A 24,254-nucleotide genomic window follows, 5' to 3' on the forward strand; every position below is an offset into this window, starting at 1 on the left:
TATCAATCTATTTTAGTGAGCCAGTGTATTTATTAGAGTTACATACAGAAGCAGGAATGATTCAAAGGTGGCTGGATCACTGAAAAGCCAACCTCAGAATGGGTCATGACTTGTGACAGCTAAATTCCCCAAAATCCCTGAATGAGTTGAGGAACAGATACTCCATTGATCAAGGATTCTTCTCAGCAGTTGTTACTGCAACTATAACCCTGTAAGCTGGAAGAACTTCCAGAACCTTGTAAATTTTGTTTACATTTTTGATCTTTCTAAGTTTCATTTACTTCCAGAGTCTTAAAGAACTTTCCTTCAGGTAGGAATGATTCAACACGTCAGTCTAAGGGGCTGGTTCCTGTCTGGGGTCATTTGGTGGATGCTCCTCAAATTGTCTCTTCTCTGATTGCTACCAAGGCTCTTCTGTTAGAACTCACAAGACTCTGCTGAGCTAGTACAGCAGGGATGCTTCCCGACATCCAGTATCTTCATCAAGGAGACACAGAGAAATCTCTCAAAAAATATGTTGCTGGTGAGTTAACATTGCACCACCCAGAGAAGAGTCAAGGCACCCAGAGAAGAGTCAATGCACCCAGAGAAGAGTCAAGGGCACCCAGAGAAGAGTCAAGGCACCAGAGAAGAGTTAAGGGCACCCAGAGAAGAGTCAAGGCACTCAGAGAAGAGTCAAGGCACTCAGAGAAGAATCAAGGGCACCCTGAGAAGAGTCAAGGCACCCAGAGAAGAGTCAAGGCACTCAGAGAAGAGTCAAGGCACCCGGAGAAGAGTCAAGGCACCCAGAGAAGAGTCAAGGCACCCGGAGAAGAGTCAAGGCACCCAGAGAAGAGTCAAGGCACCCGGAGAAGAGTCAAGGCACCCGGAGAAGAGTCAAGGCATGAGTACACTTCTAGTATCAGTGGACACGAGGGCAGGACAGAAGGCTTGCTTTTTACAGGGAGGAGGAGGACAGAGGAAGATGTGACCAAGGACAACCAAACATTGTCGTTACTTATGAAGCAATTCCACTGTGGTCCTACAATGACGCTAAATGCAGGAGCCCAGACCCTGGGCCCAGGGACCACATTTTTCATTTGGAAAATCTTCCCTTTTTCTTGTCTTTTTGTACAGCCTCTGTCTTGAGTTGCCAGCCTATTGAGGACACCACCTCTGAGGACACCCTGACCCCTCCCCCCACACCTCACTCATTCCATTACCATTTCAATTATAGAGCTCATTTTCCCACGTTGGTCCGAAATAGTCAAATAAATTCTCTGTCTGGGTGCATTTTTTAAGTGGCCATGGTGTTAGCTTATTTATTCTCTTCCTTAACACACAAATGGCTTCTAAAAAGAGGAGTTTAATTTTGCAGCTCACTGGCCCATCCTGCGCATCAGGCACTCTGGGGGCCGCAGCGTGCTGTCTCCTGTCACTGCTGTCAGGACCAGGGCTGCATTTGGCTTCCAGGAGTGGGATGGATGTGGATAACAGACCATGGCCTCCATTGGAAGGACTATATTTAGAAACAGTAGTTTAGAGGAAGATCCATGATTATCAACCCCAAATTTTGTTCTTAAAGGGGTGATACTTAACCCTAGTTGCATGTTAGAGCTACTTGTAAGATAACCAGTGTCTCAGATGCCTATTTCTAAGATTGGAACACTGAACTGTTTCAAAGGATCAGGTAAGAGCCCCTAGCAGAAGGCATAGCTGGTGGGGAAGATTCTGCTGGAAACTCTAGAGTGGTTGAGAGGTATAACTTCTGACTATCTAGCTTGGCACAAAGGGCACATTCACAATGCTTTGGGACTGAGGAAGAATCCGTAACCTAATGGCTCCTTTTTCTCACACAACTTATCTTACATTAACATAAAACAAAATATATGTCATGTAAATTATGTGTCTGTGGTGTGTGCTTGTGAATGCAGGTGCTTACAGAAGGCAGAAGATCTCATCCTGGAGCTGGATTGGCCATTGTGAACTGCCCATTGTGGGTGCTGGAATCTGAACCTGGGTCCTCTGCAAGAACAGTATGTTCCTTTAACTATGCAACCACCTCTCAGTTCCTCTTATGTTCCCTTTTGACAAGACCGAGACAGTAAAGATTTCTCCATGGTAGTTGCTAGAGGAACTTTGATGTCTGGGGTGCCTACAAGGAGCCATTGAGGAGTCAAAGGTGCAGTTGGCCATTGCTTCTCCTTCCAGGGGCTTCTGTAATCTCTGTCGTTAATAGGCAGCCCCACAAATCATAACCATTATTGAATGTAGCACCATTGGAAACAGAGAGTTAGTGATGACAGCTGAGAGAGCAGGAACTACTGTCCCATTTTAACTCTTTCTTTCTTTCTTTCTTTCTTTCTTTCTTTCTTTCTTTCTTTCTTTCTTTCTTTCTTTCTTTTTTTCTTAAAAATTTCCACGTCCTTCCCGCTTCCCAGTTCCCTCCCCCTTCCCACCTCTCCCTCCCTCTCTAGTCCTAAGAGCAGTCAGGGTTCCCTGCCCCGTGGGAAGTCCAAGGTCCTCCCCCCTCCATCCAGGTATATAAAGGTGAGCATCCAAACAAGCCAGGCTCCCACAAAGTCAGTCCATGCAGTAGAATCAAAACCCAGTGCCATTGTCCTTGGCTTCTCAGTCAGCGCTCATTGACAGCCACATTCAGAGTGTCCATTTTGATCACATGCTCCATCACTCCCAGTCCAGCTGGTCTTGGTGCACTCCCATTAGATCAGTCCCACCGTCTCAGTGGGTGGACGCACCCCTCGTGGTACTGACTTCCTTGCTCATGTTCTCCCTCCTTCTGCTCCTCATTTGGACCTCGGGAGTTAACTCATAGTTTCTAAGTATCTTAAACTGTTCAAATTCCTTCATTTCTGGCTGGTGAACGCATCTACCCTGTTGCTGCGATGCTGCTCCGTCCTTTGTGGCCATCACAACTCACCTGATATGAACAGCAGCTCCCCAGGAACCTGCATGACTTCAGTGCCGGAGTGGGATTGCTGCGGTGCGCCGACTTCTGGACCGAGTTTATCTGGCTCTCCAACATGTTGTGGGAGTACCCAGCCTGCACTGTGTAAAGCAAGCTAATCAACCCCCTCCCCTTTTAATGTGCCTCTGTACTATCTGTTCTCTTCCTCCAGAGGAGTGACTCTCAACCTGTGGCGTGTGACCCCTTTGGGGCTCACATTTCAGATATCCTGCATAATACATTACAATTCATAACAAAATGACAGTTACGAAGTGGAAATGTTGAAATGATTTTAGGGCGGGGTCAGCACAGCAGGAGGAGCTGCACTAAGCATCTGCAGCACTGAGAAGGTTGAAAGTCACTGCTCTAGAGAATCCTGACTATCACATGAAAGGCCAGGGAAAGGAAAAGCAGACAAGAGAGTGGGAGACTTCACCAGCACAGTGGGTTTTGCCTCAGAAACATGCAGAAGCGACGTCTCTAGGGTGGGAAACCAGAGCAAGTTGTTGACTTTAAAAGGAGAGGTAGCTCTGGGAGGGAGGGTCGGAAGAAGGGAGAGAGGGAATCAAAACCTCCTTTTCTGGGTCCATGATGGCTGTTTCTAGGTGTGAGCAGGAGAGGCGGGTAAAGGAATGTCAGGTAATCTAGAAACAGGTCTCTTGGCCAGGAGTCACTAGGGGTCAGCAGGGTGGGGGTGGGGTGGCAGTAACTAGGAAAGCAATTGTTTTGGTTCTAATGACTGTGGCTTTGCAACATTAACACCATTTAACCAAAATGGAGGTGCTTTACAAAATAGTGAGTGTTATGATATTTTTAAAATTTTTTTAAAATGCTGCAAGATCCCCATAGGCAGTAGGCAACAGAAATGCTGTAGGTCCCCAGATGGTGGTAGCAGGCTATGAGACGGCAGGCAGTGGGCCCTGGGAGCAGCCAGTCCCAGGCAGAGACAGCTATGCAGTGGCCGCTGGTCCCAGTGACAGTGAGGTTCCCTGACCTGGAGAGCCACCAGCCCCAGGTAGGGCCCAGCCATGCGGTGGCAGGCTGGTCCCAAGTTCTCATCAATGAGCGGTGTGTGGGCAGGCAAGTGGGTGGGAGGCACATGGACAGACACATCGTACAGAATAGAATTGGATATTTATTAGTTGAATTATGGAATGGGAAGGAAAGAGGGGAGAAGGGAGGGAGAGGAGGGAGAGAAAGGGAAGAGAAAGAAGAGTACAGAGAGAGAGGAAAGAGAGAAGAAGGTGGGGGGGCAAAAAGAACAGAGAGAATCAAGATGACGAGAGGAGGGGAGGGGCTGCAGGGAGTGGGCGTGGCTTGTCTCTTAAAGTGAGGAACAATCATAACAGTGGGGCCCTGGCTAGCAGTGAGTCCCCCACTGCAAACGACTTATTGCTCTCTGGAATTCCTCCCTTCCCTTTCCCAGGTTCCTGCCGTGCTCCAGATTGCAGACTGTCTTTCCTCCATCAGAGATCTTCTGCAGTCTCCTTCCCCACTCCTTGCCTGGTCATAATCATCCTTGCTGACCTGGCCACCAGACTGTGAGACCTTCAGCGCCAAGAATCTTCTTCTGTTCCGCATTGCTTCTGTGCTGGGCACAGCATCGGGAAAACAGATGCGATTCACTGACACTTGAGTTGCCTCATGAGAGAGGCTTGGGAAGAGCAGGACAAGAGTTTACAATTGGCTAAGTCATGAGTCAATGGCTGTGATGACTTGAAATGGGTCTGGTTTTTTCCACATAGTGCAAAGTGGTGCTGTGAGTGGCAGACCCTAGTGACGGGGCTGGGGGTGGATGGGGAGTGGTAACACGAGAAGAGATGGTGCTTATGAGTCAGGCATATCCAAGTCTTCCTATAGTTGTCTGTTTGACATTTTGAATTTTATACCATGGTTCATTCATAGTACATCTAGAGTAAAACACACACACACAAACACACACACACACACACACACACAGAGAATATAAAAGTCATTACACAGACAAGAGTTCAGTTTGGTTGTTAATGGCATTTGCCTTTGTTTCCTGTCATTTTATAACTTAGAATTCTGTAATTTTCTTAGCCTAACTTTGACTTTTCCATCTTAGTGTAAATATAATTATATTTTAGCCAGGATTTTCTAGAAAAACAGAATTAATAGAATGACTATAATACTACAAAAGGGGATTATTAGATTGACTTTTATGTGCTGTGGGAGCGCCTTCCGCTCCGTCAGCCAATAGCCGCTGAAATATCAGCCCACTGGGGCGTGGTATATTTCTCTTTTAAAAAGAGCCTCAAGTCTCGGCTCTGGCCTCTTGGTTCCAGTGCTTGGTTCTGGCTCCTGCTCCGGGCTCCTGCTCCAGCGACTAGGCTCCCTTCCTGACGGTTTATGGTGTATCTAAGTTTTAACCCCCAAAATAAATACCCCTTTAAAACATAACTGGTGTGGGATTGATTCGCCATTATCTGGCGTTGGGACCCGGAGGGTGGTGAGAGGACGAAGAGAGCCAGCCGCCAGTCCTCTACCGGGGCCCTCCAGGTCCCAGTGTGCATCGCTGAAGCCTACCTGGCTGGTCCACATCGCCCGCCACGTCTGCAGCCCTTCCCGCCGCGGCACTTTCTAAGCTGCCAATGGCTGGTATGATAGATATGAGACAGAAAGAAATATGAATTTAGAAAACATCTTTGCTTTTCTTCATATCTATCATACTTTTCATTGAATATGTCTATCATACCTTTCATTAAATATATGTTTGTATATGTCTATATAATTAATATGTTTAAGTTTTCCACAATGAACAATGAGTTTTTCGTGCACTGACTTTTGAAGTTTCCAGGAAGAAGATGGGACCCCCATAACAACAACTCCACTCGGTTGATATGACATCATGATACTGATAGTGCTACTGCAAGTCCTGTTTTGGGTATCAGCTACACAGATGATTTCAACTTGGTTAGCTGAAATGGTGTGCATCTTGCACAACATTCTGGCCAGACCTCCACAAAATACTCAGAGACTGTTTGCAATTTTAAAAGACATTGTTCTTGAAATTTAACCATCATTTTACTTTCACAGGATCCTCCAGAAAGAACCTCACCCCCATGACAGCTGGAAGTAATTCTAGAGGATGATGTCCCCTCTCTCAGCAAAGTTTGTCCTCAGGTTTAGGAACAATATTTAGGGATTGATTATAATTAGTATACAGTTGAAATTTGGGAAAGGAATTTTATAAGCTCAGGGATCTTTTTGGAAAAAAAAGGGATAATTGAATAGATAATAATGGTATTTGTGAGTTATTGTTTATAGATAATTACATTGGCATATATTGAATATTATATGTATGCATGCTTCTACCTGTCTAAAACATTTTTTATGTATTGTTATATATTGTATTGATATATGTGTACCATATTGCAGTGTACATTTCTACCTCTGATTAAGATACTCATATATTGTTTATGTATTGATATTTATTGTTTACATTTGGAGGTCATTGTCCTCATTTATTGCACAGTTGTTTATTCTCTTAGTCTTTAAGTTAGATACATGTTAAGAATTGTAGATCAATAGTCATCTATGTCTGTCATATTTATGGTTAGACTAATCAGGTTCCTTAGATACATAGAGATTATATATAAATAGTCTTCAACCTCTTAGAAGAGCTGTAGAAAATGGCATTTAATTTAATCTTAGAGTTCTCTGTAGTGAGACACGATCACTCCTGGCAACACCGACTTATTCCTGAGAGATTGTTGAGCACCAGACACTCCACTTGGAGCTTGTCTTCTTGACAAAACTGGCCTCTGGGTAAGGAACTGCCCATACCTCAACTACTGACAAATACATGGTATCCGGAAATGGATAAACAGAACTGTCAAATCTTGCTAAGACAGGGTAAGATGGTTTTGAAAAATCTCTTGCCTGTTAAAAATAATCTGTCAGTTATTCTAGGCCTTAGTCAAAGTTGGTTGTTTCAATGCTGCAAACAGGTCTTTGGTGATTGCCCAGGTAGCCAGTTGTCTCTGTGATTTGTTGAATGTTTTGGAAGTTCTTTGATTGCACTTCCTAATTACTAGGTAACATTATTTCCCTTCTCGGATCTTCTATGGGGTTGAAGACTAGATAAATGTAGCTACTTTCTTCTCATAACTTGGCCAAGTCATTTATTATACAAGACTTTAGCTAGTTAGAATAGGATATTTGTACTTATTGTATATAATTTTGTAGGTTTGTGCTTACTGTATATAATTTCATAGTAGGCTTAGAACTCTCTTACTTAAACAAAAGGGGGAGGTGCTGTGGGAGTACCTTCCACTGCTTCAGCCAATAGTCACTGAAGCACAAGCCCACATTTATGGTGTGGCCTAGGAAGTCCAACAATGACTGTCTGCTTGGGAGAGGCTGAGAATCTGGTAATGGTTGAGTCTATGGGGCGGATGTCCCAGCAGTCCCGATCTGGTGTTGAAGGTCTACAGGGTTTCTGAGGAGCTGCTGGGTTTCAAGCTCTTAGATTAAAGCATCTGGGATTTGATGTCAATGAAGGGTAGCAGCAGAAGCAGCATCTATGAAGTAGATGCACTCACCAGCAATAAGTTAAGGCAAACAAGCAGCAGTGCTATTTCCTAGAACCTTGTTCTATATGGCCTTCTCTGTATTTGTAGTGCTGCCCACTCAGGGTGTAGAATCTTCCTCCTTAGTTAGTTCTTTTCAAAAATACCTTCACAGAGCTACCCAAAGGCATATCTCCTAGATGATTTCATGTCCAATCAAGTTGATAATCAAGATGAGCCATCACAGGTTATAACATCTGTTTAATGAGGTTAAAAAGAAAAGTATTCCCTGTGGGCCATGAGTTGGCTTGGCACTCATAACCAGGCTTGGTGTTTTTATAAGGATTATAAAAATCAGAAAACACCCATACTTTGAAAGCTAACAAGGCAAGAGTAAGCTTACATCATTGACATGTCTATATATGGACTAAGAGAGGATAAGAGCTAAAACCAGTGATGATGGCACCCTCAGGCTAAAGCTGGTGGTGCCTACTCACCAGTTATTGTGTGTGATTCCGTTTGTCCTTGCCTCTTTATCTGTGGTGGCTGTATTTAGGTTATTTTCCTTATTTTTTATATTTTTAAGTGTCCTGAACTGACCAAGTATTGCTTTTATGATGGGAAAAATGAATGATAATGTAAATTTTGCATTTGTCAGGGAAACAAAGTCAAGGATGACCTGCAAGGCTGAAGATGATGGCACCCAAGATTCACATGAGAACAGAGGCTCTGGCAGAGGTGGCACTGTGTGTGAGCTGGACCCAGATTGTAGGGCTCCCACTCTTCACAAAAGCTGCTAAATGTGTGGCTCAGTGTTTCTGCATCCTGTGTAACATGAAGGGGGCCTGCTTGTTTGTGTTTTCTGTCCTGCCTGGTTCCCACAGCTGTTTAACCCCAAAGAAAATCACACAGAGATCTCTATAAGTTATAAAGCTGATTGGCCCATTAGGTCAGGCTACTTATTAACTCTTGTAGCTTATATTAACCCATTGTTCTGATCTATGTTAGCCATGTGTCTCAGTACCTTTTTCAGTGGGGCAGATCACATCCCACTGCTTCGGTGATCTGGGAAGGAGTGGGAGGAATCAACTTCCTCCTTCCCAGAATTCTCCTGTTCTCATTGCATCATTTCTACTTCCTGCCTGGTTTTCCCACCCATACTTCCTGCCTGGCCAATCAACATTTATTTAAAAACATGATTGATAGAATACAGACAATTCTCCCACAGCAATTCTGAAGCATTCTGAGAACTGGTCTTTGTAATGACTTTAGGAAAGCACAGGAAGCTTGCTTTAGTTGAAAATTCCTGAACCAAAGCTCAGTGCTGGTTCATAAATAAAAACTACTCCCAGCAGTTAAGTGATGAGAACCAACTCAGGTATTCAACTACAGAGGAGCAGAGAAATAATGTGGTACATACATAGATATACATAGATTGCTTTAGATGTACCAAGAAATGAAGTTACATCATCTGCAGGATAGTGGATGTAACCCGAGATAATTATGCTAAGAGAATTAAGTCAGTCTCATAAGAAACAAATGTCATGTTTTTCTTCATTTATGAGCCTTAGATTATAGATCCATAAAATCATACCTGTACAGAAGGCATGAGAATAGAAGCAAAACTGACTAGGTTAGCCAATGGGAGAGGAAGGAGTCAGAGGGCAGGGTAGCAGGGTATGGGAGGAAATATGCTTGAAGTGCATTATTTCCCTCCATGAAAATACTTATGAATTTAGGAAGGAATACTTATGTATGTAGGAAGGAAAGAAAAGTTTTCTTAGCTCACATCCCTGGAGATTTAGGACCAATGGATCTGGCCTCTGCACAGTTCTGGGGAGGACTTTGTTGCAGATGGCATCATGGTGGCAGGAGTACATGGAAGAGAGAGAGCTCACACTTCAAGCCAAGAAGACAGAGAGACCAGGGGGCCAGTCCTGCCCTTTTACATACACTGATTGGGGCTGTCCAAGAACAACTATATTAATCCTGCAACAACCTAATCTCCTCCTTCTAAGTTCTCTCTGTTAATGGGTCCACTACCCTTCATGCTGACACAGCAGAGACCAAGATTCTATCATGTATGTCTTTGGGGTGACAAACCAGACAGAGATATGGAACTATAGACTGTTAATAGTGAGAGGGATGAGCAAAGGGGGCTGGGCAGGAAAACCCTGAGAAGAGAAGTCCAGGGACACCATGTTAGGAGGCTGTCTCCACTGCTGACGTTTAAACTTGGGAGCCACATCTTTGAGGCATGAGAAGAAACAAGGCAAGGCACATCTTCTTGAAGACTGTGGAGGAGATGAAATAAATGAAAATAATTTAATTGCTCAGTAATTTGAAATCATTATTTTTATATTAACCAAATGCAGACACATTAAGAACTGAAATGTGAAAGGAATCTGCATGAATTATTAAAAGATAAAACAGTGGAGCACAGAAGTTTTGCTCCCACCTCAGGCTGCTTCACGGCACATCTTCAAACACACAGGAATTCACTCTCCTTGGCCAATTTCTCAGATTTTTTTTTCCCAACAGAAACTGAATTTATAGAGCAAAGAACAGAAAACCCTCTGGGACCATGAACTGGGGACCAATTTTCTACTTCTTTTTAGCTGTGAAAGGAAAGGCAGAGGAAATAACCTGTGATAAAATTTTAAAAGCAATTAATGTGCATATAAAATTCTAAGCGAACTCCATTAGGTCCAGGAAATGGTCTTTTTCATCATTTTGAAGGGGCACAAAATGGACCTTCTCCATGGGCTGTGCAGCTGGGGAAAGGTAGAGTGGCTGTGCCTGGGAGCTGTACCTCATCTCATCACTCACCCCTACAAGCAACACCCATCTATCTACCCTCCCTCCCCCTCTCTCCTTCTGTCTCTTCTCCCTCCCTCCCTCTCTCCCTCCTCTCTCCTACCCTCTCTCAAACTTCCCCCCTCTCGCCTTGCCTCCCCCTTCTTCCTTCCATCTCTTTTTTCTTCTTTCCTTCCATTTATTTCAAAAAGACATCAAATCTCCATCTATGAGAAGCCCTCTGCTACTGTGGGTGTTAACCTGTGGGTCACAACGCCTTTGGGGTTGAATGACCTTTTCATGGGGGTCATCTTAGACAATCAGAAAACACAGATATATACATTACAACTCATAATCATAGCAAGATTACAGTTATGAAGTAGCAACAAATTAATCATGTGGCTGGGGTCACCACAACACGAGGAACTGTATTCAGGGGTCACAACATTAGGAAAGTTGAGAGTCACTGATCTGAGGTGTGCACGTGGAGGTCAGAGGATGACTTTCATAGGTCAGAGGTCTCAGTGTGAGGAAGGTTGAGAATGACTGGTCTTCCAGGTGCCATGAACACAGAGAAGTACAGTGGTTTGGTTTGGTTCTGAAATGGTTTGAGCACTTGGTCCCAGCTGGCGGTGGTGTTTGAGGAGGTTGTAGAAAACTTAGGAGATGAGGCTTTGTTGAAGGAAGTGGGCCACTGAGGATGGACCTTGAGGTTTTATAGCCCAGGTCTAGTTCCTGTTCACTCTTGACTTCCTGAGTACAGATGTACTATGCCTAGCTGCTCACTACCTCCTGATTTCCTGGAGCTGGAAGCAGGCATAGATTCTTTCTCTCAGAAGTGCCTTTCTTCAGGGGATTGTATCACATCAGCAGAGGGCAACCAGGACTCACATGCTCCCGTGCTGCTCTGGTTCCAGCTTCCAGGTCCTGTGCAGGTGAACACAGGAACCCAGTCATGCCTGTTATTGTAAGACAGGGAACTGTGGAGCATAGAACATAGGTGTTTTCTTCAGCTTAGCTTATATCACAGTCTGGCCATGGGGTAGTTACTTGAAGGGTCTGTTGGTTTCTCTGTGCTTCTGTAATAAAATACCAAAGGTCATGAAATTTAGAAAGAAAAGGAATTGATTTTCTCCAGTTCTGCAGGCTGGAAAGTGCAGCACATTGATGGCTCAGGGCGATTGGTAATGAAAAATCCCCAGACTATCTTAATACAAAATATACAGCTTTAATAAACAGAAGTAAGACTTACAACAGCTTACACCAGAATTCAAACAATCCGTCTAGGCGCAGGAGCCAGGCGAAAAAGAGAGCTAGCGAGCACGCTTGCTAGGTTTATAGGCAAGCTTTAGCCTGAGGGCAGCATGCCCCAGAAACAGAATGTGATTGGCTGAACTCCCCTATCATCTCCCCCCTTTTTTTAAAATAAGACAGAACCAAACCAAATACAACTATATACAATAGAAACAAATAATAAATATAAAGTTACAAACAACAAACAATGTTAAGCAAGAAACATATAACAAAAGTTTTACTAAACATTCTATCTCAGGGAGTCTAAATAATGAAGATGGTACCTACAAATATCTAATCTTCAACTCCATCAAAGATCTGAGAAGGAAAATAATTTTACTCAAGCAGCCCGGAAGTACAAGCGGGAAACTTCCGAAATGTGCAACGAATGGAAGAGACAACTGAATACCTGGGCAATCACCCAAAGTCTCGTATGCAATGTTGAGTCAACCAACTTTGGCTAAGGCCTGATGTAACTGACATGCCATTTTTCAAAGGCAAGAAACCTTTTAGGACTCTCTCACACTATCTTGGCAAGATAAGACAATCCTGCTTTTATCCATTTAGGATATTCTGTAATTCTGTCAATGGTTGAGGTATGGACTTTTTCTTTGCCCAAAGGCCAGTTCTGCCAGAAAGAAGACAAGCTCCATGTGGAGTGCCTTTGGTGCTCAACGTTCTCTCAGGAGTAGAGCGGTGATGCCAGGAGCAATTGTGTCTCACTACTATAGAACTATAAGTTAGATTAAAGGCCATTTTCCACAGTTCTTTGAAGAGGTTGAAGATTATACTATCTATACTAAGTATGATCTCTATGCATCTAAATAACCTGATTAGCCTAAATATAAATATAATAAACATATATGACTATGGATTTCTAACTATCTAACTTGAAGACTAAGAGAATGAACAACTGTGCAATGAGTGAGGACAATGACCTCCAAATGTAAACAATGTACATAAATATCTTAATCAGAGGTAGGAATGTAAATATATGTATATATATTAATACAAATAGAGGTAGAAGCATACTCACATACAATATTCAATATATCAATGTACAAAAATCAACACCCATACAATTTTCTAAAAACAATAACTCACAAATACCAATATATTTTTATCCCATCACCAATCAATCCCCCCTTTTTTTGAGAAACACCCCTGAGCTTACAAAATACCTCCCTCATCCCTATATCAACTATAAACAACCCCTAAATGGTGTCCCTAAACCTGAGTGCAAATTCTACTGGGAGAGGGGACGTCGTCCTCTAAAATTGCTTCCAGCTGTCATGGGGGTTTCTTTTAGGGGATCCTGTGAAAATAATTGATGGTAAAATTCCCATATAAACATTTAGTGTGAGAGAGTTGTAAATAGTCTCTGAATAAGTTGAGGAGGTCTGGCCAGAGTGTTGTCAAATATTGTGCATCATCCGGAACTGTTTTGTGTAGCTGGTACCAAAAAACAGGTCTAAAAAAATAGCGCTATCAACATTATGACATCATAGTAACCAGGTGGAGTTGATGTTGTGGGGCCCCATCTTCATCCTAGAAGCTTTAAAGATTACTGCAGGAAAATTTATTGTTTGTCATGGGAAAGTTAAACATTATCTACAAAGACATATGCAGACACACACACACACACACACACATATTAATAAAGATAGAAACAGATGTGGGGAAAGGCAAAGAAAATTTATCAATTTTAGTTATTCTGTCCTGTATCTTGGCTCTTGACATGAGACAGAAACTCTGGGATATCTCTTATCTACAGGCTTGGAAATGAGGAGGGACTGAGCCATTGTCCAACTCCAAAACCAGCTCTACATATTTATAAATAAATACACATTAGTACATATTAAAAAATAGTAATAATTACCTAAACTATTTGGATTCATTGTTGATCCTCTTTTGGTCATAGGCGGTTTCTATATTCAATTATTCAGGGTCCTGTGGATCCTTTGAAAATGAGCCTTCTCCTGTGAAGACAAGAAGAGAACCCTGCCCCCAACCTTTATATTTCTCTTACCTTTGGTGTGATTATTATCCTTGTAAGTGAGTTATCATTTATCTCTTCCAAGAGGTTTCTCCTCTTCAAACCGGACCTTTATTAATTTTGATGGTATCCACAATTTTTCCTCTCCTGTGGAAACAAGAGCAAAACCCCTTCCCCAACGCAGCACATCTCCTGGCTTCCACTGTGAGGTCAGCACATCCTTGAAATAAACTGGTTGATTTAATTCAGCAGACTTTTCCAATATCTAATGTCTTTCTGCAGCCGTTGTTCCCTTCTCATTAGCATTGAGAAAATTCAAGGTTAATAAAGCATTATGTAACCTATTCCTGGGGTATTTTCCACCCTTTTCTGTTTGTTCAACATATCTTTTATAGTTCGATTTGATCTTTCTATAACTGCTTGACCTGTAGGATTGTATGGTATACCTATAACATGCTTAATATTATAATAAGCAAAAAATCGTGTCATTTTCCTAGAAACATAAGCTGGACCATTATCCGTCTTTATCTGTGTAGGTATACCCGTGATGGCCATAACTTCTAATAAATGAGTGATTACTGAATCAGCTTTTTCTGAACTTAAAGCAGTTGCCCATTGGAAACGTGTCAATGGTGTGATGTACATATTTTAATTTGCCAAATTCTGGAAAGTGAAACACATCCATCTGCCAAATTTCATTTTTTTTAATACCCTTTGGATTAGTCCCGGCAGGCAATGGTGTTTGGTTATAGAAAGAGCAAGTAGGGCATTTCTTTACAATCTCCTTAGCTTGTTGCCATGTAATTGAAAACTCTCTTCTCAAGCCTTTGCTATTGACATGATGTTTTTTATGAAATTCAGATGCCTGCAGCACACTACCAATCAATAAGTGATCAATATCTGCATTACCTTGTGCTAGAGGACCTGGCAGACCCATATGGGATCGAATGTGTGTTATATACATAGGGCAAAGCCTGTTCCTGATCATGTCTTATACCTGGATAAACAATGAGGTCAGTTCTGTATCATCAGGTATAAATTCAGCAGTTTCAATATGCAAGATAACTCTTTCTGCATATTGTGAGTCAGTAATTATATTAAGAGGTTCTTTAAAATCCCTAAGCACCATAAAAATGGCATCTAATTCTGCCTTCTGGACAGAATCATAAGGACTTTGTTCCACTTTACTCAATTCTTCTGATTTGTAACCTACTTTCCCTGATTTATTAGCATCAATATAAAATGTATGGGATCCGGTTATTGGAATGTCACAGACAATTCGAGGAAGGATCCAAGAAGTTCTCTTTATAAAATTAAGTCTCTTGCTTTTTGGGTAATTGTTATTGATCTCTCCCAAAAAATTAGCACAAGCTCTTTGCCATGGTTCATTGTCTTCCCACAACTTTTTTATTCATCAGCAGTGAAAGGCACTATAATTTCTGCTGGGTCTACACCTGCTAATTGACGAAGTCTCAATTTTCCTTTTATAATCAATTCAGAGACTTTTTCCATATAAGTTTTTAATTTTTTACTTGGTTTGTGTGGCAAAAAGATCCATTCCAAGATAATATTGTCTCTATGTATCAAAATTCCTGTAGGAGAAATTCTGTAATGACCCTTGCCTGCCAGTAAGTGGCGGGGGAGCACCTGAATCCACGTGGCAATGGCGCTGACCTGGAAAGAATCTGAAATATATATATATATATATATATATATATATATATATATATATATATATATATATATATATATATTTATATATATACACACTCATATCCAGAGGTTACTTTCAGGCTAGCAGCGCAAGCCAAACTCAGCCGGGGCTGCAGGGAATACACTGCCCAAGTGGGGGTAGAGTTGCCACTTGCCCCAGTTCCACGGTGTTTGCAGAAGCTGAAAAGTCCCCAGCCCGATTCTATTGAACAAAGCTGGGATCCAGAACAGGCATTACTGTAAAGGCCGCCAGGTGCTGTGTGCGCTCAAGCTGCTAGGCCTGCGCCACGAGGTAGGAAAAAGGGCCCACGTTTCGGCGCCAAATGATGGCGCAGGGCGATTGGTAATGAAAAATCCCCAGACTATCTTAATACAAAATATACAGCTTTAATAAACAGAGGTAAGACTTACAACAGCTTACACCAGAATTCAAACGATCCGTCCAGGCGCAGGAGCCAGGCGAAAAAGAGAGCTAGCGAGCACACTTGCTAGGTTTATAGGCAAGCTTTAGCCTGAGGGCGGCACGCCCCCAAAACAGAATGTTATTGGCTGAATTCCCCTATCAGCATATAAGTGCGGGCATCTGGCACGTGCGGGCATCTGACGCTTGCGGGCATCTGGTGAGGTCTTCTTGCTGGTATAGCATTAGGAGACAGGAGAAAGTAAGGGAGATGGTGCCAGGTAGCCCCAAATCCTTTAACCTCACTTCTGGTTGAAAGGCCTCCCAGGAGTCTTCACCTCCTAACTGCTGCCGTTCCTGTGTTGGAGATATTTAATCTGAACAAAAACATTCCCTTCAGAGCAGGGCTCTCTGTGTAAGATTCAAAAGTAAGAAAGCTCACAAGGTTCCCAAAGTACAAACTTGCTGGCAAGTCTCAGGAAGTTCCCAAAACTTACAGTGTACAAAGAACCCCTCCCTAGGTAACAGCCTGGAGGGGAAGTGCCCCACCCAGCTGAGCTGTCTGCAAGCTGTCCAAGGATGCAGCTCTCACGCATGGTCCTCTACACTGCAGTGGGCTTTCCAATGACACCTTGTGTCACCTGCTTCCCATTCTACTGACTGATTCATTGAGCTAGTGTTGGGTGAAAACGTTTCTTTGGTCTGCGGCCAGTGCCCTCGCTTGGAGTTGAGTAGACGTTTGTCTACTTCTCCTCAGGAAATGTCGTACGACTGTTTCCCACACATGGCTTTTAGGTGACACATCCATGCCATGGCAGGATCTGACTCTCTTTGTGCTTCTTTCTCCATTTGTAACATGTGGACCCCATTATCTCTGCTGTCTTGTCTCTTTCTCAGGATGTCCATGGAGTTTCCTGGTCATAGGCAAGGGCTTCGTCATCTGCACACATCGCAATATGACGTGATGTTAGTGGATAATATAAATGATACAAACAGTGGTCGCAAGTGTACTAATTATGCCATTATAATTAGCATTTCCTCGACTGGAAGACTAATGAGGTCAAGCTGACAAGGTGCCTTTGGCAGAGAAGCTTGTTGAAAACCCCAAGCGAAGCTGAACATGGAGTTGCATGGGGAGCCACACTGCGGGCTTGGGGTGGGAAGCCAGAAAGGGGTTCTGCGGTTATTTCTTTGATGTTTGTTCGACTGATGGATGTTCTGCCTCACCTTCCGCTAAGTGACTCATAGCTGGGAACCAGCCTGTTGTTTCAGGAACAGAATCCTCTGTTTCCACTCAGCCCAGTCAGCGGGGAAAGTGGGGGCTCTCTTCCTCCAGGAGATACTGCTCCCACCAACCACTGTCCTTCAAGGAGTAGGGAGTTAGTGTGGCCTGAAGAGGATGAGGCAGGTGGTTCTACCAGAGGACAGGGCATGAGAATGCTGCCCTTTCCCCACCAAAGTTTCTTCTTTCTCTCTACAGACCACCTATAAATAACGGAAACAAGGCCCTGTGAGTAGCCTCTCCCAATCTAGCTCACCGAATCCTCACCAAACCCAAGGAAGGGAATTTTACTTTCATTACCATCACACAGGAAAGAAAGGGTAGCTGCTCACAGTCACATGGGTCACAAGTGTGAACAAGTCTGGATTTTAAATAGTCAGCTCTCAGTATTCATTTAACTGTTGATTTATATGTATATATTATATATACAAATATATACTTATATATAACACATATGTATATATTGCATATATTTGTATCTTTTCTGCACATCTCCCAAGATAATTTATCTCCTCTACTAAAGGAAGACATCACGATGTTTTACGCCTATTGGTCTATCTGTCTGTTTAATCTATATACCTGTGATCTGTTCAATCATTAAGTTAGAGCACTCTGAGTGGGCAGATCATGTCACGTGGTGAAAGCCCCACACTCTTTGGAATTAGCATCTTCTAGATCTAAAGCCCAATTCACATATGTGAATATTCTCCATAAACTTCAATTTCTTAATATTTTTAAATCTCTGCTTCCTGACTATAATCCTATGTCTTCTCTATGTACAGTGTTTATTTTGATTTTAGAAATACTGTAGACTTGGAAATACTACAGCCAGGTCTGTTATCCTGGATATTTTGGAGGTCGTGGCAGGGGTTTGAAGAGGTAGAGGTCTTCCAGACCTACAGGGTGAGTTCAGGGTCAGGCTGTGCTGTGCATCTGATGTGCATCAGGCTGTGATGCTGAATCAAATGAAAAGTAAAATGTGGTCTGGGGATGTAGCTTAGTGTATAGCACTTGCTTAGTGTGTGTGTTGGGGGGGCTGGTTCAATTCTCAGTAATGTGAAAAAATAAATAAACAAATAAAATAAATAAGAAAGAACGGAAAGGAAAAGAATTGTCTTAATGTCCTCCAACACAAAGTAAATACTTGATAAATGTTAATTCTAGCTCAAGTAGAGAAAGGGAAGTATATTCATCTTGCGGCCTGCTTTGCTGTTTACATCGGAATGTAGCCAGAAGTATGCTGTGCACACACAAGTGTTACAAACTCAGCTCCCCTACTCTCCGGGTGGATGTCAGAGATGCCCATGCAGCGTTCATGGCAATAACCATAAAATGGCACAACAGCTCTGCTGCTTCAAGGAAACTGTATCATGTAGGAACCTGTGAGTCAGGCTAGCACCACGGTTAACAGAAGGCTTTGCTTCCATGGTCTGCCATGTCTCTGGGATGATAGCAATGCCGTCTGTGACACCGTCTAAGAAGCAGCATGAGGGAGTGGAGGCAGAGGATGCTGTGAGTGCTGCTTCTGGAGTTAAATACCTCCGACAAAAAGCAACATGTACCACTTGAGCTCACAGCCTGTAGCTCTTCCTGGCCCTGCACATCTCCAGTGAGCTGACAGACCCTTCACCATGCATAGCTAGAGGAAAACTGGATTTTGACGATTACTCCAAGATGTTCCTCAGGGATGAGCTTGTTTCTCTTCAGTTGGCCACTTCTAACTGTAGCTTAGCTGTAAAGCAGAGAGGGTGCCATTTTTGCTAAAAGATCTCAAAAACATCTCATTCTTTGCACTCAGACAGACAGAATACTCCAAATGAATGTATGGCACAAAGCACTGAACTCCAATCAGAGAAAAAAGTCTTTTGGTTGAAGTTTCTCAGAATCAAAAGTCAGTAAACTCATTTTAAGGGCATCCTGTCCCACCTCCTTACAAGGCAAACCCCAACCAAGCTTCTCTGCTTGCTTTCAAAACAGCACTCAGAGGCTGGGAAATGGGTTGTTTGGGTTGACCCGTGGGTCCACTGCCATTATATGGATGAATCTGGTCTCTGATAATATTTGGATACATGTGATAATTGATATTAATCGTCAACTTGGCAGGATCTAAAGTCACCTAGAAGATGATCCTCTGGTCATTTCTTCAAAGGATGTCATTGATCAGGTTAACTGAAGTGGGAAGCTACATCCTGCTGTCGGTGGCACCCGTCATGGGTGGGAGCTGGGCTGAGCAACAAGGAGAAAGTGAGCTGAGAGCCAGAGTTCACCCCTCTCTGCTTCCTGGCTGAGGGTGCCCTGTGAGCAGCTGCTGCAGCTTCTGCTGCTCTTCCTTCCCCACCACTGTGGACTTGGCCTGGAACCCAAGAAAGTAAGTCCTTTCTTCTTTAAGTCATGTTTGTCAGGAATCTTGCCAGATTAATAAATTAACAAATGGAGGAAAGCATTTGTAAATGTACATAGCAGAGTAAGTAGCCCCTCCTCCCCCAAACATTCTTCTCTGATAAATCAACATACAGGTAAAATTCATGTAATCTTAAAGCTTTTGAGAGATGAGTGGTTTTTTACATTTTTCTGCTTCTTGATCCCAAAGGCCTGGTGTCCAGATGAGACCTTGATCTCTTATCCGCTAGCTGCTTGGCTTGGGACTCACCTGTTTACAGCCTCAGTTTTCTCACTGGTAGAACAGGGTCATTATAACCCTGATTTTGTAAGGTTGTCCTGATCAGAACGAAGGACAACATCTAAAGGTGCCCACGCGTATCCATGACACGTTGTCTAAACACTGTGATTTCACTTCCTCCGCTGGCTCACTTCAGTTAGCTGGGACTTCAGTTTCTGCTCTATGCGCTCTTCTTCCTGCTCAAACCTGTCACAGGAGCGGCAGCACTCCGTAGTCCCAACTGGATCTTCAAAACAGACTTGATAATACCACTCTGCCCTTGCTATCAGATCATCTTAAGCCATTGTCCCCCTTCACTTACACTGTGAGTGACAAGTGACAGGGTTAGTCAGTCCTGTTACCTGTTTCTGGGGTGAGACAGAATATTCTGGAAATGAAGAATTGCTGCCCAAGATGAGGGTGTTGAAGCCCAGAAGCGATACTGCACAGTAGAAGTTTCTATCAGTAAGCCAGTACGTAGTTGTGTGTGTGCATGTGTGTGCACGTATGTGTGTGTGCATGCACGTGTGAGTGCCTGTGTGCATGTGTGTGCATGCGCATGTGTCTGTGCATGTTTGTGAGCATATGTGTGTGTGTCTGTGTGTGTGCATGTGTGTGTGTGTGTGCGCGCGCATGTGTCTCTGCCCAGCAAACCCCAGGGATCTACCTGCCCCTGACTTTCCGGAGTTCTGGGATTATAGGAATGTTTATGTGTGTTCTGGGTGGCAGAAGTTCTGTCCCTGTGCTTGTGTGACAAACTCTCCACTAACTAAGCCATCTCTCCAGCCCAGTAAAAAATTTTAGTTTGAACTGTGTTGGCAAATTTGAGAAAAATAGATTTATGTCAAAAAATGCATCAGTAAAGCAGCCCCTGACCTGCCACAGATCCTGCATGAAGGAGATAACACAGGTTGCTATCTGAACACCCTTTCCACGTGCACACAGAACACCTTTCTCTGGCTTGGTAGGAAGGCAGTCCTATTTCCAGCACTCCCCAGTCCTATCAGTCTCTGCACAGGCAACTGCTTGGTGGAGTCATATTTTCCGATTCTGATATGTTTTGGGTAATTTGTAGGACTGCAAATTAGAAAGTGACTGAGAGGGAAGGGCCTTGGTAAGACAGTTGGTTGGAAGCTTGCATGTGCCCCCAAGCTGTCCCTGCGGTAGGGTGTGCCTCATTGCAACAGTATTTTCTGTGGGATTCATCCATCCAATACCAACATGCTGAGTAAGAGTGAAAAGAAATATGTAATGTTATTAATTTCTCACTCATGTGCCAGAACCCATGCCCAACGCCTAACACTGATTTCCTTATGGGATAATCATCATGATTTGAATCTAGACAGTCCTCCACTGCCTCGTCCTTTGGATATTTGACTCCCAGTAGACAGTGCTATCTTGAGAGGCTGTAGAACCTTCAGTAGGTAGGGTCTACCTGCTGGAAGTAGGTCACCAGAAACGGGTGGGTCCTTGAAGGTTATACCTTCCTAAGTCTTTCTTTCAGGTTCACAGGCAATTGGGACATGAACAGCCTCTATCACCAAGTCCCAGCACCATGGACTCAGGGGCTCTACCCTGCCTTCCTCATCATGATGAACTGAAACTTTTGAGACCATGAACTAAAATCTTAAGTTTTATGTGGTCCCAGCAAAGGAAACGTGAGGTCAGCATGACTGGAGGGTGACAGCATCCGTGAGCACTGTGATAGAGACAGAGGGGAGAAAGCAGGTTGGCTTTTCACATCCAAGGTTGCTGGAGTACTGGCCTAGAGCAGAAGGAAACATTGAGAGTTGAGGGCGCAGCGCCCAAACAAGCAAGGTGGCACTTGTTGACCATGACGGTATATGGATGAGTGTTCTTCCCGAAGGGCTGCAGCGAAGCGTGTCCCAGAGAACTTCAGTGCCGTGCTTGTAGTCACACACCTGGTAAATGGCAGTGGCGGGTTTATACCCAGTCCCACCCAGGCCTAGTCTGCTTGCAGGATGTTGTTCTTCAGGACGGCTGTCACTATTGAAGTCATGGTATAGACCGCTCCCTGAACACCTGAGTGTGGTTCCAGTCAGTTGGGACTGTCAATTGGATGTAAACTGTGTGTGTGTAGCCATCTCTGGAGGACTCCCTGTAACATTTCCACTCCTGAAATTAACTCAGTCTAGACACTCCCTCGCAGACACGCCCCGAGGTATGTTTCCTAGGTGGCTCTAGATTCTCTCAAGTTGACAGTCAATATTACCTGTCCCAGCTGGTGACCAGGAAGTAAACTGTGAACCTTTGAAAATTCACAGGTTCAACTAATAGGCGATGAGATTGGAATTCAACTACTCTTGACTGTATATTCTGTGTGCTGAGCAATCCTATAGGGGATGGTGAGGGTGGTTCTTTCTTCTTTCCACATCTCTTACTTTGGATGTGGAAAATGAAGGAGTGCTGTTGTAGAATTTCACCCTGCTTCTGCTGAAGGTCACTCTGGCAGGCAGTGCTGCTCTGGCTCTGTTAACTACATCCTTATTAACATGTCTATGCACACAGAATGCACCCATTGGCACATACGGAACTGAGGTTTATACATTTGAGTGATGTTTATGACAACAGCCTCCGTATTATTTTTAAGAAGAAGAAGAAGAGGAGGAGAAGGAAGAAGAGGAAGAGAAGAGGAAGAAGAAGAAGAAGAAGAAGAAGAAGAAGAAGAAGAAGAAGAAGAAGAAGAAGAAGAAGAAGAAGAAGAAGAAGAAGAAGAAGAAGCAGCCCTCCAGGAAATATGGTATTTTTTTCAGAATGATAATATAAAAGTTGATTTAAAGATTGGTGATGTGTAAGCTTGACATTACATAAATATATATAGGCATTGTAAAAGTCAATGGGCATTTTATTTATAATTATATTGCAGATTGCTATTTTTATATCTACATTGTCAGTGGTAACCTTTTTGTGTTCATTTCAGTTTTGGCCCAAAATGTTTGTATGACATTTTAATGTCTGTATTTTATGTCATAATATCAGGACATATGCTGCCTTGCCTTAGCCACGGTCGGATGGGTGTCACACACCCGTCCCTCCAGGAAAAAATAATCCTTGTCCCCCAAGATTCATCATTCATGGTATTCTGGCTCTCAGTTTTGCATCTCTTCCTTACAGAACACATTCTCCCCTCTTGACACCCTCACAATAGCATTCCTGGATTGCCACATCTGTCTTTCGAGAAAGTAGACTTACATTTGATTGACAGGTGAGCCACTGGATTAAGAAATGCCTCTTATTGGATTCTTCCAGATTTATAGGAGTGCCCTTTCAAGCTGCCCTCCTGGCCTGTGTATGAGATAGACCCTCTGCCCAGATCTGCTGTTAAGTAGACAGCGTCTCCTCTCCAACATTGACCTTCTCTACAGCCGCTCTCCCACTGAAGAGGCAGCAGAAGCCACAGCTGGCAGAAAGCCACCTCATGTTGCCACTAAGCAGAAAGGGAAAGGGATGGCTCTGTTACCTGGATGTACTTCCTCTCGGATTCACACTCTTGACAGTTCTTCTTTTCTCCAAACTTATTGCAAACACACCTCTAGGTGCGTCTATGAGTTTATTTACAGAAAGGTTTAAGGGAATAAGGAAACCTACCCTGAGAATGGCAACACCATCCCATAGGCTGGCATGCCAGATGGAATCCAAAGAAGGAAGTGAGCTGAGTGCCAGCATTCACGTTTCCCCGCTTCTGGATTGTGGCTTTGAGATAACACACTGTTCTTATGCTCCTAGAGCCATGCACTCCCCATATGACAACTACACCTTCAGACACTGCACACAAATAAGCCCTCTTTTCCCTAAGATGCTTGTGGCATGAATTTGTTGTTGCAACAAGAAAAGTTTGGCAAAATATAACTCCAGATTTAGTCCTGGGTTGTGCTGCCCATTAGCCCTGCACCCTTTCTGAGTTCCAGTTTCTCACCAAAGATGACACTGAATGTTTCCCAGTCTGCCACATAAAATGATGCACACAGAAGTCTCATGTAAGCACAATGCATGCCTTGTTTTTCCAGAATTTAGATCAACTGAATTCCTTGGCTAAGTCACTGGTCAGTCTGTCAGTATTGTGTGTGTGTGTGTGTGTGTGTGTGTGTGTGTGTGTGTGTGTGTGTTTGTTTCATGTATATAATTGTTTGTGTGTTTGCATGGGTATAAATTTGCACATTTGTGTTCATGCATGTGTGTGCACAACTGTGTGAAGGCCCGAGGCTGACACTAGCATTTCCTCACTCACTCTTGTCCTTAAGTCTTTAAGACACAGTCTGTATATGTTCTTCAGTCAGCCAGACTGGCTCACCTGCAAGCCCCAGGGTTCTACCTGTTTCCACCTTCTATGTCACTGGGAGTACAGACAATGCCTTTCTGCCCATCTTTTACTCCTTCCATTTTCTATACTTACCTGTATGTGGTATATATGTATCTGTGTTTAAGAGAGCATGGGCACATGCCATGGTGATGTGGGAAGATCAGAGGCAAAGTTACTGAATCTGTTTTCTCCTTCCATCATGTGGGCTCTGGGGGTTGAACTCGGGTTGCCACACTTTGTAGCCAGTGCTTTTACTTGCTGAGCTATCTCCCTGGCATCATGATGTCCTCTTTATGTGGGTGCTGGAGAGTT

The sequence above is a fragment of the Myodes glareolus genome, chromosome 20 (genome assembly GCF_982192425.1).
Source record: "Myodes glareolus chromosome 20, mMyoGla1.1, whole genome shotgun sequence".
Lineage (NCBI taxonomy): Eukaryota > Metazoa > Chordata > Mammalia > Rodentia > Cricetidae > Myodes > Myodes glareolus.